The 18,902-nt window shown below is 40.9% G+C and overlaps 1 protein-coding gene across 1 annotated transcript in view; it reads left to right on the top strand.

Annotated features, from left to right (window-relative positions):
* LOC126260443 (juvenile hormone acid O-methyltransferase-like) overlaps window positions 1-18,902 on the top strand; it is a 70,033-nt gene that overhangs the window by 15,528 nt on the left and 35,603 nt on the right. The gene's annotated exons all lie outside the window — the stretch shown is intronic.

Genomic DNA, 18,902 nt, shown 5'->3' with positions numbered 1-18,902 from the left:
AGTCACCACTGGAGACGAGTCCTGATTTTAAGAATTCGATGTGGAGCTCAAATCTCAAAGCAAGGAATGGAAACTAGCAGGAGAACCGAGAACAAAAAAGTCGCGAAAATCAAGGTCGAATGTGAAGACAATGTTGATTGTTTTCTTTGATTCTAGGGGCATTGTTCGTAAGGAATTTGTCCCTCCCGGCCAGAGAGTGAACAGAAATTTTTACGCTGATGTTCTGACACGTCTCAGAGCTCGTGTGGTCCGAGTTCGACCGGAGTTGGCAAAAGTGGGCAGGTGGATCCTTCATCACGACAATGCGCCCGCTCACACGTCGCACGTTGTGCGCGAGTTTTTGGCCCGAAGCTCAATCACCGTTACAGACCACCCGCCTTATTCACCCGATTTAGCCCCGTGTGACTTCTTCATGTTCCCGAAATGCAAAATGGTGCTTCGGGGGCGGCACTTGGGAACTTGGGAGATGTGGAAGCCATCAAGGCGGAAACGACACGGCAACTGAACAACATCACAACTGAAGACTTTCAGCAATGTCATCAACAGTGGAAACGGCGTTGGCAGAAGTGTATCGCGTCTCAGGGCGAGTACTTTGAAGGAGACCATATTGTGATACTTGAATAATTGTAAAATAAAGTTATTATTCAACTTTTATACGTATTTTCCGGACAAACCTCGCACAGTGGGGGATCTTCCGACCTCTACGTTTTGTGATGAGACTGGTCGTCCAGTGCCATACAACCTACTCGTTATTTCACCATCCTTCAATGACTTTCCAGAGGTGCTCACGACAGTAGTACGCCTATAGGCGACCAGCTTCACCGTTTCTAAGATTCTCGTTTGCAGCTGCAGCGCCACAACAATGTGCCCTTTGTCAGAACTGCTTATATGAGTGGATTTCCACATTTGCTCCCGTATCTTCCCTATAATGACTACCCATTCGTCTCTCTTCCGCTTACTTTCATGCTTACTGCGTCACATGCCCGGAACACCACTGGAAGGCATCCAAGCTCGTGGTGGGCAGTTATCATAATGTTGTGGCTCATCAGTGTAGTAAGCATGGTCCTGTTGGAGGTGGTACGCCGTTGCCTTCCTCTGACCTTTGTACTGAATTATCCAGCCAGTTATTTGGGGATCTGAAGTTTAATGTGGATTCCAAATTTTCCAGAGATGAAAGAAGTGACAAGTGACAGATAAAAATTCTAGGATTCTATCACAGACAAAAATCGTCTTCATTGAAAAAAAAACTCCTTTATCATCGATCTTTTATAAAAGTTTGTTAATGAACATTGTTTAAATAAAAAAATACAAATTTATCTATTTCTTTGCTGTTGAGTTCTGCAGCTGTGGATTATATTATTTTAATCAATAGAGCAACCTACCACTCACTTTGCTATTTGTTTTTGCCTAAGGTAATATGCGGTTGGGACATCCACCCATCATCAGTTAGCGTACTGCATGTTTGAGTCTTTAGACCGTACATAGTTACAACATCGACAGCAAACTGGATGCTGCAGCTGCTCTGTCAAAATATCAATTTCGTTTAGCTACTGCACTTCACGAGTTGTATATTTGCGATATGTCGTTTTTTAGGTGTACTTTCCTTATACTCATCTTCTTGTTCTCGCAATTTGCGCATTTATGGATGTGTCGTAAACACTTATATTTTGCACAAAAACAGTACAGTATCCGCCACGTTGGCAACTGACATCTTTGCTTATGTCCTAAAAAAAGTCTGCCGTCAACGATTATACAGGGTAAGTCAAAATCGAGTTACAAATTTAAGTGACATAAAATTTTATTGACGTTACTTACAAAATCGGTGGATGTGTCATTCTGTAGTGAACAACCTCAAGTTTCACATAACAGTGTTAAGTGTCAAAAAATGGTTCAAATGGCTCTGACAAGGGAACCTCCCCATCGCACCCCCCTCAGATTTAGTTATAAGTTGGCACAGTGGATAGGCCTTGAAAAACTGAACACAGATCAATCGAGAAAACAGGAAGAAGTTGAGTGGAACTATGAAAAAATAAGCAAAATATACAAACTGTGTAGCCCATGCGAAGATATGCAACATCAAGGAGCTTCTGAGCTCAGGAGCGTCGTGGTCCCGTGGTTAGCGTGAACAGCTGCAGAGCGAGAGGTACTTGGTTCGAGTCCTCCTTCATGTGAAAATTTTAATTTCTTTATTTTCGCAAAGTTATGATCTGTCCATTCGTTCATTGACGTCTCTGTTCACTGTAATAAGTTTAGTGTCTGCGTTTTGCGACCGCACCGCAAAACCGTGCGATTAGTAAAATGGTTCAAATGGCTCTGAGCACTATGGGACTCAACTGCTGTGGTCATAAGTCCCCTAGAACTTAGAACTACTTAAACCTAACTAACCTAAGGACATCACACACATCCATGCCCGAGGCAGGAGTCGAATCTGCGACCGTAGCAGTCGCACGGTTCCTGACTGCGCGCCTAGAACCGCGAGACCACCGCGGCCGGCGTGCGATTAGTAGACGAAAGGACGTGCCTCTCCAATGGGAACCGAAAACATTTGATTGCAAGGTCATAGGTCAACCGATTCCTAAACAGGAAAACACGTCTGATATATTCTATACGACACTGGTGACGGCATGTGCGTCACATGACAGGAATATGTTGTCGACCCACCTAACTTGTGCACTTGGCGAATGGGTAAAAAGATTCTTCTACGTTGCCCAATTTAGGTTTTATTGTGGATGTGATAATAACTCCCAAAGAAGAGATGAAAACATAAGCGTTTGTCACATAAACTGCAACAAATGAATCCAACATTTCCACAGTCGCACACTTTTCCCTGTGCTCTGTCAAAACATATGTTTCTAACGTTTTCAAATTTTTCCATGTGTAGACCGTCAAATCCTGCATATGTCCGAGCAAATCTGAACATGTCCTGGAATTTTGGAGAGCGATCATGTGTGAGTGCCTTAACTTTGATAATTGACTGAAAATAAAAATTAAACTTTTCGCTCGAAGAAAGACTTGAACCAAGGACCTCTCATTCCGCAGCTGCTCACGGTAACCACGGGACCACGGCGCTCCTGAGTTCAGTCTGCCCTTGATGTTGCCTATCTTGCGCATGGACTACTCAGTTTGCATATTTTGCTTATTTTTTTCATAGTTCCACACAACTTCTTCCTGTTTTCGCGATTGATCTGTGTTCAGTTTTTCAAGGCCTATCCACTGTGCAACTTGTAACTAAATCTGAGGGGGGTGCGATGGGGAGGTTCCCTTGTGAGCACTATGGGACTTAACATCTGTGGTCATCAGTCCCCTAGAACTTAGAACTACTTAAACCTAACTAACCTAAGGACATCACACACATCCATACCCGAGGCAGGATTCGAACCTGCGACCGTAGCGGTCACGCGGTTCCAGACTGAAGCGCCAGAACCGCACGGCCACACCGGCCGGCTGTTAAGTGTCATTTTGGTTCGATGTGACTACAATTTGTGATATGGCAAACTTCACACCGGTACCTAATCAATTTCCTACCACACTCGTTGCAGCAAATCGCACGTAGCTTATGCAACGGCAGTGTAGATTCGTTTTTTCAGGTCGGATAAATTGTTTGATAGCGGAGGAACATACACACAGTCTTTAATGAAACGCCAGAGAAAGAAATCCAGTTGTGTCAAGTCTGGGGAGCGAGGTGACCATGCGATTGTCCCTTTACGGTCAATCCACCGACTTGGAAAGCGATTATCGAGGAAACATCGAACTTCCGTGATGAAATGAGGTAGTGTACCGTCGTCCTGATAGTAAACCGTCCCATTTCACTCATCTTCATGGATTTCATGAAACCAAAACACATGGCGAACACACTCTGCACCACTGAAAGTAGCCATTTTAAGTGTGCACTACACTGGCGCTCCTGGTGGCGGAATGAGGTATTTATGCACCATATAAACCAAAACTGACATTGTCTGCTACAAAATGACTGCTATACCTATTCTATAAGTTATCGCAATAAATTTCTATTTTATTCCAAATTTGTAAAGTCCTTTTTGACTCACCCTGTATTTTGCTTACAGGTCAAAATTATATTTTGCTTACAGGTTCTGTATAAAATTAGATTGTATGGGATATTATAAAAATATCTTGGGGAATTACATTAATCTTATATAGATAAGCACCATCTGTGAACAACCTCTATCAGGTTGATTAAAATTCTTCTGAGTGTTGTACTGCTTTGTTGTATAAAATACTTTAAAATCTAAGCTAATTAAACCTCTTGCAGACTGCGACCTTGCCCTTTCTTTTTTATTTTTCCTCACAAGGCGATAATGTCTGCTGTATCTATCAGGCTAATGGGAGAAATTTTTATCAAAGTTATAGACGTATTTTTTGACAGAATCATCAGATGTCCAGGTCAACTTTTGCAGTGGTCCATGTTACACCATAGGTGCAGACAAAAGAAACCTAAAGGGCTTAGTTATAGAGAAGGCTATTTACTAATGCATCGAGAATGTACTTAATTCATTAGACAGTAAATTACAATATAGTTTTACATTTTGTGACCTGTCATAGGTATTTCACTGTGTAAACCACAATATCCTTTTAATAAAATTACGATATAATGCTGTAACAAAAATTGCTGCAAAATGGGTTAAATTGTATCTGTCTAATAGGAAACAAAAGTTTCAATAGGAAAAAGACCTGTATTAAGCAGTAAGGCATCATCTAACTGGGAAATAATTGCATGCAGCGTCCTGCAATGTTTCATCATAGGCCAAATGCTTTATGTTTGTGAATGAACTTTCATTAGTAACATTACCAAATAGCAAGTTTGTTTGTTTTTATATGATACCAAAATTGCAATAAATCGCAAAGCAAGATTAATATTAAAAATATCAGTTAACAAAATTTAGGATTTCCTCAACATGCATTTTGCAACAAAATAATCTAAGGTAATCCAAAAATCCAACGATAGGCGACAGGAATTCATTTTTGTGGCAGATGTCCAGAAATCACTAACTGCAGGTGAATATGCTCTAAATGGTGTAGAGTGTCACAGAAAACACCATCCTTGATCTGAGGATCAGTGGAAAAACATTTAATTGATAGAAGAGTGATAGGGTATGATGTAAACTGAGGTGAGAAAAGTAATGGGATACCACCTAATCTGATGTCGGACACCTTTAACGCCAGATTTCGCCGCACTGTTCCAATACGCTGGTCGTACGTCCCGCATTAATTTCTGCTGTTATTTCATGCAGTGTTGCTTATCTGTTAGCAATTATAGCTCTCTGCAAACACCGCTGCTCTCAGTCGTTAAGTGAAGGCCTGTCTGTCACTGCGTTGTCCGTAGTGAGAGGTAATGCCTCATATTTGGTATCCTAGGAAAATTCTTGAAATAGTGCATCTCGGAATATTGCATTCCCCAACGATTTCCGAAATGGGATGTACCATGCGTCTAGCTCCAAGTCCGGTAATTTGCATCGTGCGAATATAATCACGTCGGAAACATTTGCACATGGATCACCTGACTACAAATGACAGCTCCGCTAATGTATTGCCCTTTTATACCGTGTGTCTGCGATACTATCGCCATCTGTATATGTGAATATCGCTGTCCCTGTCACCTCACAGTATCTCTCACATGGGTTGTGTACGTGGCAAATAGCTGGGGAAGGGTATATAAGAGTATGTGAGTGTGCTGCAGCGATAGTGAAAATTGACGGCTATTAATTGTTGTGCAGTTTGGGTTAGGAGCACTACATTTGGTCGATAGAAGACATATCTCTAAGAACGTATATTAGGCTACAGCACGCATTCCAGACTGTGACAGCAGTTTGAAATTGAGTCTTTTATTCATCATCATCATGATGCTGCTGTTCACAGTGCAAGGGACACCACTTTGCATTTCAAATGAACACATGCTTCTGAGAGTTCGTGCCCAAAAGCCACTGATACCAGCACTTTTCGGTGTCGGCATTCCAAGGATTGTTCTAATGTCAGCACATTTTTCTGCCACTCAGACAACACTACTTGTTATATTTAAGGGCGCTGGCCTGCTTTTCCGTCCCCGGTTCACCGACATTGTGATGCTCTCAGTCAACCGATGAGGGGCGGGGGTGGTTGAGGGGGGCAGGTGTACTGCTTTGAGCAATGTCATCACAATCTCAGCCAACTGCTGGGAAGGGAGGCACTGCTTTCGAGCTCTGTCCTAGCTCTGTCGTGAAAGGACCACAATTAATTTTGATAAATTGTTTGTAAAATGCAGGTGTATCTGCCCAATGTGTAAATGCGCCCATTCTAGCAGAAAAAGACATGTGCATCTTCACACTGTAATTAGATGACTGATGTTACGGTTTTAAAAGCTTGCCGTTTGTTATATAACAATTCTTTCTTTTTAAGAAATTGTATGAATCTAATCTATTTCATTGATCAGCTTCTTTTGAAAATAATAACAATGATATAACACAACAACAATTCTTTCTTAACAATAAAAAATCTTATGACCAATAATATTCATCAGTCTTTTGTTTCTACTTTAAAAGATGCCTTATATACGAATACTAGTGAAACCTGGCAGACATTGCCCTGTCTGTGTATATTTATTTGGAATCTATAATTCGTTGCCCAGTTCGCCATGAGGAAAACATGGATTTTGTAAATGTAATCTGCCATCACGCAGTCACTGCGCTTGAATTTTGTTGATTGTCATCGTGAAAGTGAGACCCACAACAAAACTGTAGTCAAATGGCGTTTGAATGTGAAGGTCAAATCAAAGGGAATCACTAGAATGTGCGGATTCAGCGCATCTTCTCCCTTACATCTGCCGTTAATCATTGTCGTACCGAGAGTCTGGTCCCATTCCACAACTGTGGCTTGTTGAGGTTCCAAAGAATCAGTGTTGCTGAGACAACTTTCCACATCAATGTGTGTGCTGGCATTTCAGAAGGCTCCAATGAATTAAGAAATTCTACTGGGTAGTTAACAGCTTGATACTCTTATGTAACAGTGTTGATGGATTCGTGTTTCGTAACCATACCAGGAATTTTCAACTGGATATTATTTTTGATTCGCTTGCGTTATCATTCTTTGGACTTCAAATAGCAGGCTCACATCGCCAATTGTGATTCCTGAAGTTTTTGGCGATGTTTCGAAAAACTTTCTTTTAAAGATCTTCAGTTGATGACTGTAAACAGAAGAATGAAACGTCATAGTTATTCATGTCAGGGTGCAGGAAACAAAATGAAAATGGCATTCCATTTCAAACTCAATCATCAGTTACTAACCATAGCCACAATCACCATGTGTTATTACAGAGGACTGAGGTGTCGTTCTGATTCTTCTGGTCAGTTGAACAGTACGGAAGTCGATATGCTCCAGCGCCATCAACCAGCTAGTTACAGTAAAATAGATACAATTAAAACCATTAAAAATACATGTATGTACCAACCTTCATGTTGATTGGCCAGATGGTGTCTAAGTTCGTTAATTTCAAACAGATATACCAACATCCATTTTTATGTGTAAGATATACAGAGCAATAATTTTCAGCAATTTCTTTTCTCTATACTTATAATTTTTCTTTACTTATACTCTTATATTCTACTTTTTATACTTATACTCTTACACTTGTACTCTTACACTAGTTATATTTTCTATACTAATACTCTTATACTACTTACATTTTCTATACTTATACTCTTTTCTCTATACCTTATATAGAGAGATACAACACTGAAATAGCACCTCTTTTGTTACAATAATTTTTTATACTTCATCGATAGCTACGTTCATATTTGTAAAAATAGTACTATCAGGTATGGAGATACACTATATTTATGCTAAAACTAATAAAGAATCTACATATACTACATTTTCCATTGTATTATTAGAGCACAGAACTTTCTTCTCTGTATACAGTTACATTCTGTATATAATATTTACAATGCATGGGTAACTGGTGAACTAGCAGCTGCAAATAAAGAAAAGCCACATACGCATGCATGTATACATGCACACATAGTATGTGTAGTACACACTATATTTAAAATTTATGAGTACATGCACACATAATGTAAAATCAATCACGCATACACACTGACTCACACACACACACACACACATATATATATCACTATGTACAAAGGAATGCACAACTATACACTCAGTCTGCACAGATGAATCGTTTGTTATCATGGGGTGACAGTATGACTTTCAGCTGCAGTGCCACACGACGTCGCAATTTAAAGACTACTTTGTGAATCATATGCAGAACACCACCAACACTGCAAGCAGACATTTCTTATAATCCTTGATCATGAGAGCCTTTGAGGTCACATGATGCACATCCTTAGTATGCCTTAGGGTGAGACCTGCACTTGTATAGTATGTGTACATTTTAGGTCCGAGTCTCGCGAACTCTGGAGTGTGCATTCCATTTCCGACGTCTTTCATTAGGTTGGTAATCTTCTTGTTCTGAGGTTTTGTACCATAAGGAATATCAGCCGCAGGTGCAGCTGTGATAAATGTGTGGGGGTTGTACCTAATTACTTTATATGGATCGCAGCCTTGCACCAATTAGATGAAACTATCTATATTCATATAAAGGAACTTGGGATCACTGATGTTTGGTTTCAAAAACTGATAGTGGAATAGATAATGTGGAGCTTGGAGGGGTCCAAATACACATTCTGATATAGACACGTTTCATCACTGAAACCTTATCCATCTTCACACTGAATGTCCTTCATTGAAGATTATGGCTTGGTGATGTAATCTCTTGCATCATAGCGCCCCTCCCTATGGCAAACTAAATGAATTTTGTGGTGGTTTACAACATTTTCCATGGTTTTGCCGAAATCAGAATTATTCATTAATTTATAAAGACCATTTCCAAAATCACGTCGACAGAGCCCTCTTTTCACTATTTGCTTCAACACATTCCTTCAGACAGGGAAGCTTGAAGTAGATACTGATGATGATTCTAACAGAGTCATTACTAGAGATTTCTGTAGTGCAGAATGTATCTGTGCTTATTCCCTAGCATTGTGCAATGTGCAGATGGTTAAAATATGCCAAAGCCTCAGCCACACGTTGGATCTTCTTCCCCATTCTGACGACTTCCTTGTTGGGCAGCTGTTGGTAGCTTCCATATGGCAGAGACTGCAGCATAGCGTGCCTTTTGAGTTTGCTTACAGCGAAGTAAAGAATGTAACTCATATTTTTAGATAGCCTGTACTTCTCCTTGCTCATATGCAGGTTATTTGCCCAGGCATACCAGTGTACACACTGCTGTGTTTGGAAAGAAAGCAGCTTGTATATGTCGATTAAAAGTCTGATGCCAACAGTGTCTTTTTTACCATTGCACGCCACGAAAGTCCTTGCACAGTGTAATAGAGGGCAGGATCCAGAGTGTATGTGTCCATGCACACATTCTGAAATTTCTGAAAAATGTTTGCAAGTAGGCGTATGTCAGTGTCCACTTATAATTTAGCATATTCTCCTAAATCAGGAATGTTGAACTCCAGCCCAGGTGGTCATACTCAGCATCCGTTAAGGTAATGCTTGTGAATTTCCTGGTGAACGTAGTTATGTGAGGTAACGTTGTTTCGTTGAGTCTCTTCTTCAAATCCAATTATTTGTAGGGATAGATCCGTTCTTAGTCACAAGACGAAACTTTGCATCTTCTGGATGTGTAGCTCTGGTGATATGCTTGTCCTCCTGATGCATTGTATTAAAAGTTTTGAAGAAGCAGCTGCATGAAGTGTGATGAATCCGAGTAGTGTTGCTCTGTTCTCGGCTTGATTTACTTGATAAATGAAATTAGGAGGGCGTGCTGGACAGAATGTTTCATTCTCTTTTCAATTTCGGTTGTTACATTTCATGCATGTTACTCAGTCGACTTTCACGCTTCGCTGGCGCAAGTTTTATAACTCTGAATTATAGCATGTAACATGGTGGCATCTAACCTAGCTATGTTGGTGCGTAAGAAACAGTATACTGTGTGCACGGTGGGTGCATCGAATGCTCATTTCTGACATGAAACAGGGGAGACTGGACATTTGTCAACAGTTTCTTTTGCGTTTTGAGTGTGAGAGTAATGGGTTCTCTAACAACATTGTGACAAGTGAAGAAAGCTGAATACAACAAGTTGAACACCAAAACAAGAGAACATCAATGGAGTTCCTCCACAGAGGATCACTAACACCAAGAAACTTCAAGACCATGCCATCATAAGGCCAAGTCATACTCACAATGTTCTGGGATGTTCACAATATGGTACATTTGAAACTCATGGTTAAAGGCATTACCATAAGCTCTTCAAGGGACTTCGAGACCCTCAAAAAACTTAAAGCATGAACTCAAAGAACTCATCCAGACATGGAGGACCCTTTCCTTCAGCGTGACTATGCTGTGGCATCTGCAACTATCTGACGCCTTGAGTTCATTGTCATCGATCATCCTCCATAAAGTCCTGAATTGACTCAGCCAATTGTCATCTATTTCCAGAACTTAAAGAGCATCTTCTAAGATTTCATTTGATAGTGATAAAGTGGTGCAAGTAGAGGTGAGGTTGTGGATCTATCAACAAAGTCAAACATTCTTTAGAGACAGAATCAACAAATTAATATCTCATTAAGAGGAATATTAATTGCCAGGTTGCCTACATTGAGAAATAAATGTGTAGGCATGAGAAATAAAGTTCTAGAATGTTAATTAAGTTCTTTTTAAGTAAAAAGCTTTAAGAATTTCTATAAAAACATACAGAAGCATTACTTTTCAGCACAACCTCATAGTTTTCTACGTTGTTGGGTATGACACTGACCTTATCAATCTTCATGCAAAAATTACCCAACTGCTCAATAAGAAACTGAGCATCATACTCACTCAAATTGTGTGTCATGGTAGTTGGTATTTCAAGTCACATGTGTTGTGAGCTACATCAAGGAACCTACCCATTTGATGACAGTGGTCTCTACATGGAGTTTCTCCTTTTCAATCCAACGACAGTTCACCAATACAACAGTCAATTACTTGCCCATATAAGACATAATTCTCCCCTGATGTTTGGTCATGGGAATGTTATTGCAATAAATCCCCACAACACTGAGTGAAATTTTTTTGAGCTCAGAAGCAACCATCTCTCTGTATTATCCATGATGTATAATTCAAATTGATTGATAGTAGAGTTATACAAGCAAATAACTTGATAAACTGCTGCATACAATATGTGCTGCCCTGTCAAGATAGTATGTGTGTAAATGGGATCATTTTCAGGACACGTCAGAGGAGCTATACTAAGGATTCAAATTCAGCATATGCGATGAAGGGACAGCTCTTCTTGTTGTGCTCATTCTTAAACTTTAGAACTTTGTATCCTCGGTAGGCATTTCCACGCATACCAATTCTTGGCTCGTGCAATCAATTAGATGCCTTCCTAGATACTTGGTCTTACTAAACGAGCTGAGGCATCTGTGACCAAATTGGCATTTACGCTTATGTTTAGACAGCTGGGCATAAAGTATACAGGACATGTTATTGATCGAGACATACTGATGCTTCTCGGCTTTGGATAATAGTTAGAAGTCTACATGTTTGGGAAGCTGATGTGCTCGTTTAGAAAAGTATAGGGCTTCAACTACTTTATGCTATAGTTCTTTCTGCCCAGTGTTCTCTTCATCATCAACTTGTTTGCTTTTGTCTATGTCCAAGTGGTAAATGTGAATTGAATAATTAGAAACCTGCCTCTCGAACTTTGGTATGGCCCTGAGTTTTACAGGGAATGACATGCCGTAGATACTATAATGCCACAGACATTACATATTTTGTATATGTCTGTACATTACGCATGTTTTGGATAATTTCTATCGCAACCAAGAAGCAATCATGTGTAGCAATATTCATCACCCTCATATGGATTCTGGAGACTGATACATTTCTCTATAGCGGCAATATCTTCTGGAAGAAGAATGAAACTGGATCCCCTATATACTGGGTCCTGAACAAGTGAGTGTGTATCGCATGTACTGACAGTAACCAGAATGAGGCAAAACAACTAAGACAAAAGGAAGGTTGATATTACATTGCCTCACTTGATCATGTGATAATCTAACAATGTAATAAGTACAATAATCCTTCACACCATTATGTTTCATGTATTAAAATCCTGTTCATGGGCTAATCAAAATAACTACTGCTCAGTTAATTAAGTGCAGTTCTAATCTGAATAACTTACTGCAGTGACTGAAACCGTACACTCATAACGAAACTTAATACTTGAGTGCCAAATTAATTTGTAATGATGGGTTGCAAAAACAGTTTACACTGTATTTGAGTCTTTTAGTTTTAGAATGTGAACGCAAACAGTTAGTGAGAAGCTGTATGTTAGAAATAAATATATCACTTATATAGCCATGTTATAAATATTCCTCCATACGTATTTCATCAAACATCACAGAATGCTCTCATTAGCACACAGAATGCCATTGCCACAACGATCCAACTGCTACAAATTTCCACTCTCTAAGTTTGCTATTGTTAAAGAAAGACTATGCATAACTAATGCAACACTTGTACAAGCACAGTAAATGTTTTAAATATTTTATTTCTTGTTAATACATAATCTACTTCTTAGTATAATTCAACTTTTGAAATAACTGATTGCGCAGATAATATTATCTACAGATATCAAAGTATTTACGCAAACCTTTTCTTATGCCACTAACAGATGGCATTACTGGTGACAGTATCAGAACATTGGTGCATACTATGAAATATCCGAGATCGGATTAATAAACTCACAAATAAAAACTACACTGTGCCTCTATGTTTCGCATTTGAGTGATTTTAAATGTGTGTTACTCTCTTGACATTAACTGTATTGTTACTCGTGCCCCATCAGGTCAGAGTGGATTTTCAAGAGAAAATATTGGCTGATCTGCCTCAGGTAAAGAGCTATAAAGAGGTTACAGATGCATCTAGAAACCTCTAGCTGTCTGTGTTGCCTTCAACAAATAATTTATAGAATTTACATATTTCTGTTTAAAAATAGATACTACATATAGTTGATAAATTTTATTTTGTTTAAAATTTTTACAATAATGTGTTATTGAAATGCTGAATTCATTGTGAAAAAAAGAGTAGATACTAGCTCAACTGAATGAGCACTGATCTTTCTGTATTTACAGCTGCTCTTAGAAAAGTGTATCTACAAAATCGTCCAGGCTTTCGTGGCCACTTGTTGACAAACTTCCTGTTGGCTTCTGTCTCAGGTTCTTCGGCCGACGTTCGTCTGATAATGTTTATGACGTTTCACCGCCACGAGTGGCTGGCATTGTCAGAGTTTCACCCCACCAGCATTTGAGAAATCTCTCACGCAGGAGGATCGTACAAACATACCCCCGTTTGAGTCTCGTGCAGATTCCCGTATGGAGGACGTAGTGAGAGACATCCCTGGGGTTGTGAAGCAGCTGAATGGGTTGAAAATAAATAAATCGCCAGGTCCTGATGGGATTCCAATTCGGTTTTACAAGGAGTACTCTACCGCATTGGCTCCTTACTTAGCTTGCATTTATCGCGAATCTCTTGCCCAACGTAAAGTCCCGAGCGACTGGAAAAAAGCGCAGGTGACGCCCTTATACAAGAAGGGTAGAAGGACGGATCCTCAAAATTACAGACCAATATCCTTAACATCGGTTTGTTGCAGGATTCTCGAACGTATTCTCAGTTCGAATATAATGAATTTCCTTGAGACAGAGAAGTTGCTGTCCATGCATCAGCGCGGCTTTAGAAAGCATCGCTCCTGCGAAACGCAACTCGCCCTTTTTTCACATAATATCTTGCGAACCATGGATGAAGGGTATCAGACGGATGCCATATTCCTTGACTTCCGGAAATCGTTTGACTCGGTGCCCCACTGCAGACTCCTAACTAAGGTACGAGCATATGGGATTGGTTCCCAAATATGTGAGTGGCTCGAAGACTTCTTAAGTAATAGAACTCAGTACATTGTCCTCGATGGTGAGTGTTCATTGGAGGTGAGGGCATCATCTGGAGCGCCCCAGGGAAGTGTGGTAGGTCCGCTGTTGTTTTCTATCTACATAAATGATCTTTTGGATAGAATGGATAGCAATGTGCGGCTGTTTGCTGATGAAGCTGTGGGGTACGGAAAGGTGTCGTCGTTGAGTGACTGTAGGAGGATACAAGATGTCTTGGACAGGATTTGTGATTGGTTTAAAGAATGGCAGCTAAATATAAATATAGATAAATGTAAATTAATGCAGATGAATTGGAAAAAGAATCCCGTAATGTTTGAATACTCCATTACCAGTGTAGCGCTTGACACAGTCACGTCGATTAAATATTTGGGTGTAACATTGTAGAGCGATATGAAGTGGGACAAGCATGTAATGGCAGTTGTGGGAAAGGCGGATAGTCGTCTTCGGTTCATTGGTAGAATTTTGGGAAGATGTGGTTCATCTGTAAAGGAGACCGCTTATAAAACACTAATACGACCTACTCTTGAGTACTGCTCGAGCGTTTGGGATCCCTATCAGGTCGGATTGAGGGATGACATAGAAGCAATTCAGAGGCGGGCTGCTAGATTTGTTACTGGTAGGTTTGATCATCACGCGAGTGTTACGGAAATGCTTCAGGAACTTTGGTGGGAGTCTCTAGAGGAAAGGAGGCGTTCTTTTCGTGAATCGCTACTGAGGAAATTTAGAGAACCAGCATCTGAGGCTGAGTGCAGTACAATTTTACAGCCGCCAACTTACATTTCGCGGAAAGACCATAAAGATAAGATAAGAGAGATTAGGGCTCGTACAGAGGCATATAGGCAGTCATTTTTCCCTCGTTCTGTTCGGGAGTGGACAGGGAGAGAAGATGCTAGTTGTGGTACGAGGTACCCTCCGCCACGCACCGTATGGTGGATTGCGGAGTATGTATGTAGATGTAGATGTAGACGAATGTCGGCCGAAGAACCCGAGACAGAAGCCAACAGGCAATTTGTCAAACGTGTATCTGTTTGTGTTGTAAGGCAAATTTTAGTCTAGTAAATACAGAGTGAAATAATTACAGAAAATATTAGATGTATGACACATTTCTACTTGTTTTGTAAATAAAACCGCCTTTTCTTGCTGCAACATACTTTATTTTTCCCAGACACGTTTCGCCCTTTTTGTTGCTCTAAGGCATCTTCAGTGGGATAGTTTGCTGTGACCTGCGCTTCCTCTCCTCTGGTCTGGAGGTCGCACTACCACTTTATTTCCGAAACATAAGCACAGTTTTCTATTCCGAACTTTTCCACACTGTTCAGCATGTTTTTCCTTCTTTTTTGTGGTGTACTATTATCCTTTTGCCACTAGATATAGCTTTTTGTTCGAACATTGTGCTTTTACCAACGTAAATATTGAGTTATAATATTTACATCACAGTCTGACTCCCCGTGTAGATGTTGGCCAGATCAACTCTAAACTGCGCCACATACGTGAATTTTATATTGTAATAAGTCTTCTGGGAGCCTACATTTTATCGGTTACACAGCATAGTACCAGATCTTTGTCTGCCATTGGGGAGTACAATCATCCCTCTCCCCTACTGAAATGGCCACACCATTGAGAAACTTGAAATTAGTATTGTTTGATGTTAGTCTTCTTGACAACGATCCCTGCCCCGTGTTTTTCGCCAGCACATAGTAAACTCGCATTGGAAATGGGTTTCCACGTTAGCGTGCTTTATTCTTATATTTTTAGCACCTAACTATCGTCGTCAAGGTATTGGATAAGTTTGGTTCAAATGGCTCTGAGCACTATGCGACTTAACTTCTGAGGTCATCAGTCGCCTAGAACTTAGAGCTAATTAAACCTAACTAACATAAGGACAGCACACACATCCATGCCCGAGGCAGGATTCGAACCTGCGACCGTAGCGGTCGCTCGGTTCCAGACTGTAGCGCCTAGAACCGCACGGCGACTCCGGCCGGCATTGGATAAGTTTGGATAGGTCTTTCTTTTTCCTTGTTCTGGGACGTTCTCTCAGTGCGACCTTTCTAGAGAAAGAAATTGTTTTCTTTTGAGTACCGGAATTGTGGAATTATGTCTATCAAGTTTTATTCGAAAAAATAAATAAAGAGGCCAGTACCATATGAGGGACCAGCACAGTGACAGGGAGGGGGGAGGTGGAGGGGGGGGGGGCGGGGACCAAGGGGAGGCATCATGACCAGGCCCCGGGAATCGACCCCAGCCTACCTTGTCTCCATCGAGCCTGAAGCTGACTGTATCCGTTCTTTCCTTTAATAAGAAATTAAAATGAAGTGACATGGCGGCTAGCGTTGTGGCCTGTCAGTTTTGCGACCCGTGTTCGGAACCCAGCTATTGTTTATATTTATTTTTTATTTTGTTCTTTTCTCGTTTATCAATAGATAAATTCGATAAAACGCTCACCCGCGAAAGGCAAATGTTAAGAATTCGAGTCTCGTTGCGGAACACAGTTTTAATCTGCGAGGCAGTTTCATATCAGCGCACACTCAGCTGCAAGGCAAATATTTCATTCTGGAATCTCCTCCAGGCTGTGGCTAAGCTATGTCTCCGCAATATCCTTTTCCCAGGAGAGCTAGTCCAGCAGGAGAGCATCTGTGAAGTAAAGCTGTGAGAGGCATCGTGAGTCATGCTTGGGTAACTCAGTCAGTAGTGCACTTGCACACAAAAGGCAAAGATTCTGACTTCCAGTCTAGTTCCGGCACTTAGTCTTAATCTGTGAGGAAATTTTAATGTCACTGTATATGAAAAGAATTTGTATACGGTTTTGCCCGTTCGAGCTGGGTACGTCCCTTATTAGTGGCACCAAAGAATTATTTGAACAGCCTCTTCAATGAACTGTGAGGTCATCTGCTTGGAAGCACATCACATTACTAATTATGTCTAGGCAGATCATTGGTAAAGATAGCTCGTTATCGTAATTTACATAATTTGGTTCTTATTATCTTAGGAGATACTGTTTTCGACGACTATGGGCTAAATATTGTATTTGTGATTTGTGTATTGTGTATTATGCATTGAACTGGGGTCCTACAAATGACAGAGAGGCTTCGTCCTGCCGTAGCCCGCAGTGGTCCATTAACCCCACAACAGGCCACAGCAGTCCACCCACCCCACCGCCGCCCCACACCGAACCCAGGGTTATTGTGTGGTTCGGCCCCCTGTAAACCCCCAATCCTCCCCACAGGAACCTGTCATACCAGAAGAGTGTAACACCAATGTTTGGGTTTGCATGGTAGAGTAATTATGGTGTATGCATACGTGGAAAAAAATGGTTCAAATGGCTCTGAGCACTATGGGACTTAACATCTGTGGTCATCAGTCCCCTAGAACTTAGAACTACTTAAACCTAACTAACATAAGGACATCACACACATCCATGCCCGAGGCAGGATTCGAACCTGCGACCGTAGCAGTCGCGCGGTTCCAGACTGAGCGCCTAGAACCGCGAGACCACTGCGGCCGGCATGCATACGTGGAGACAGTGTTTGCGCAACAGTCGCCGACATAGTGTAACTGAGGCGGAATAAGGGGAACCAGCCTGCATCCACCGAGGCAGATGGAAAACCGCCTAAAAACCAGCCACAAGCTGGCCGGCAGACCGGACCTCGGCACAAATCTGCTGGACGGATTCGTGCTGGGGACCGGCATGCCTTCCATCTCGGGAAGCAGCACATTAGACCGTGTGGCTGCCCAGGCGGGCTGTAGCTGTGGTTTACTGGATTTTGCATTGCCTGGAAATGTCTTTCTTGCTTAAGAACACACATAAGGTTTTTCAGCTATAGTTCAATTCTTTTATCTTGGCGGTTCGCGCACGCCCGCCCAGACGCGAGAGATTGCTGTGTTGCCAGTTGTACGCGCCAAGAGAAGCAGCGCCATAGTGTAGTTCGTAAACTTACGTTTATGGGGGAGCGCGCAGTTTATGAAGTAAAGCCACCACGGCAGCATTAACCCTTTCGCTGCGCGATGTGCGCAATTTTGTCATGATTGCGCTGCTCGCCTGTGCAGACACATGGTGTTCCGACTGCTTTGACACACTTTATCATTCGATTTCACAAAAACTATTTGGCCCAAAAATTTGATTTTTACACATCTTCTTGACTGATACCTTCCCCCCATAAATGACTTAATTTTGTTTCGTTGTTCAACACAGTTATTGTGCAGCAGTAGATGTAGTAAACCATTGCACGAAATTTTGAAGAGTTTGCAGAGGTAAAAGTCCTTGCGTATACTTTCCGTATGGTCGATTTTAGTTGCCACCAGAAATTTCCAAAAATTACATTCAAAGGAATAAAATTCATGAAGTAAGATACTTTGATATTGTTTTTAAAATAAAGAAAATATTAAGCACCGATCAAGTATTGAACTCAGAACCTTTTATTCAGCAGGCAGGCACTTTAACCGTTACACTAACACAGCTCGTCGTTCAAGTTTCGTCCCAGAGGACTTTAATATATCACGCAAAATACCGACAAACACTGTTGGTATGATTATGAATTACTCACGTTTCGTCGAAGTACAATAGGAAATAAACAATTACCGCCCTTCTTTATTGCGAAAAAGCGGTTAGTGAGAATGATACAAACACCTTTCCTTGCTATCGTCTGAATTAGGAGACTTATTGCTTGTTTGGTTTAATTAATTAATAGAATATGAAGCAATTGGTATAAAGAATGCTTTTTCCAAACTATCTATAAAAGAAAGTCTGCTAGCAAGACATTGCTTTTGTTTAATTACTTTATTTATGACTGAACGTTTCTAAAACTGAAGACACTCGTCCGTGCTCTGCACTGCGGTCGAGCTCTGGCAACGTCGTTCTCTGTTCATTGGCTGACTGTGTTTTGTGACGTCAGATGCGCAGAACGAACCTAAACTCGG

This window comes from Schistocerca nitens, chromosome 5, assembly GCF_023898315.1.
Source record: "Schistocerca nitens isolate TAMUIC-IGC-003100 chromosome 5, iqSchNite1.1, whole genome shotgun sequence".
NCBI classification, from domain to species: Eukaryota; Metazoa; Arthropoda; class Insecta; order Orthoptera; family Acrididae; genus Schistocerca; species Schistocerca nitens.
Note: the sequence above shows the minus strand (reverse complement) of the source record. Positions and strands in the feature narration are given on the sequence as shown.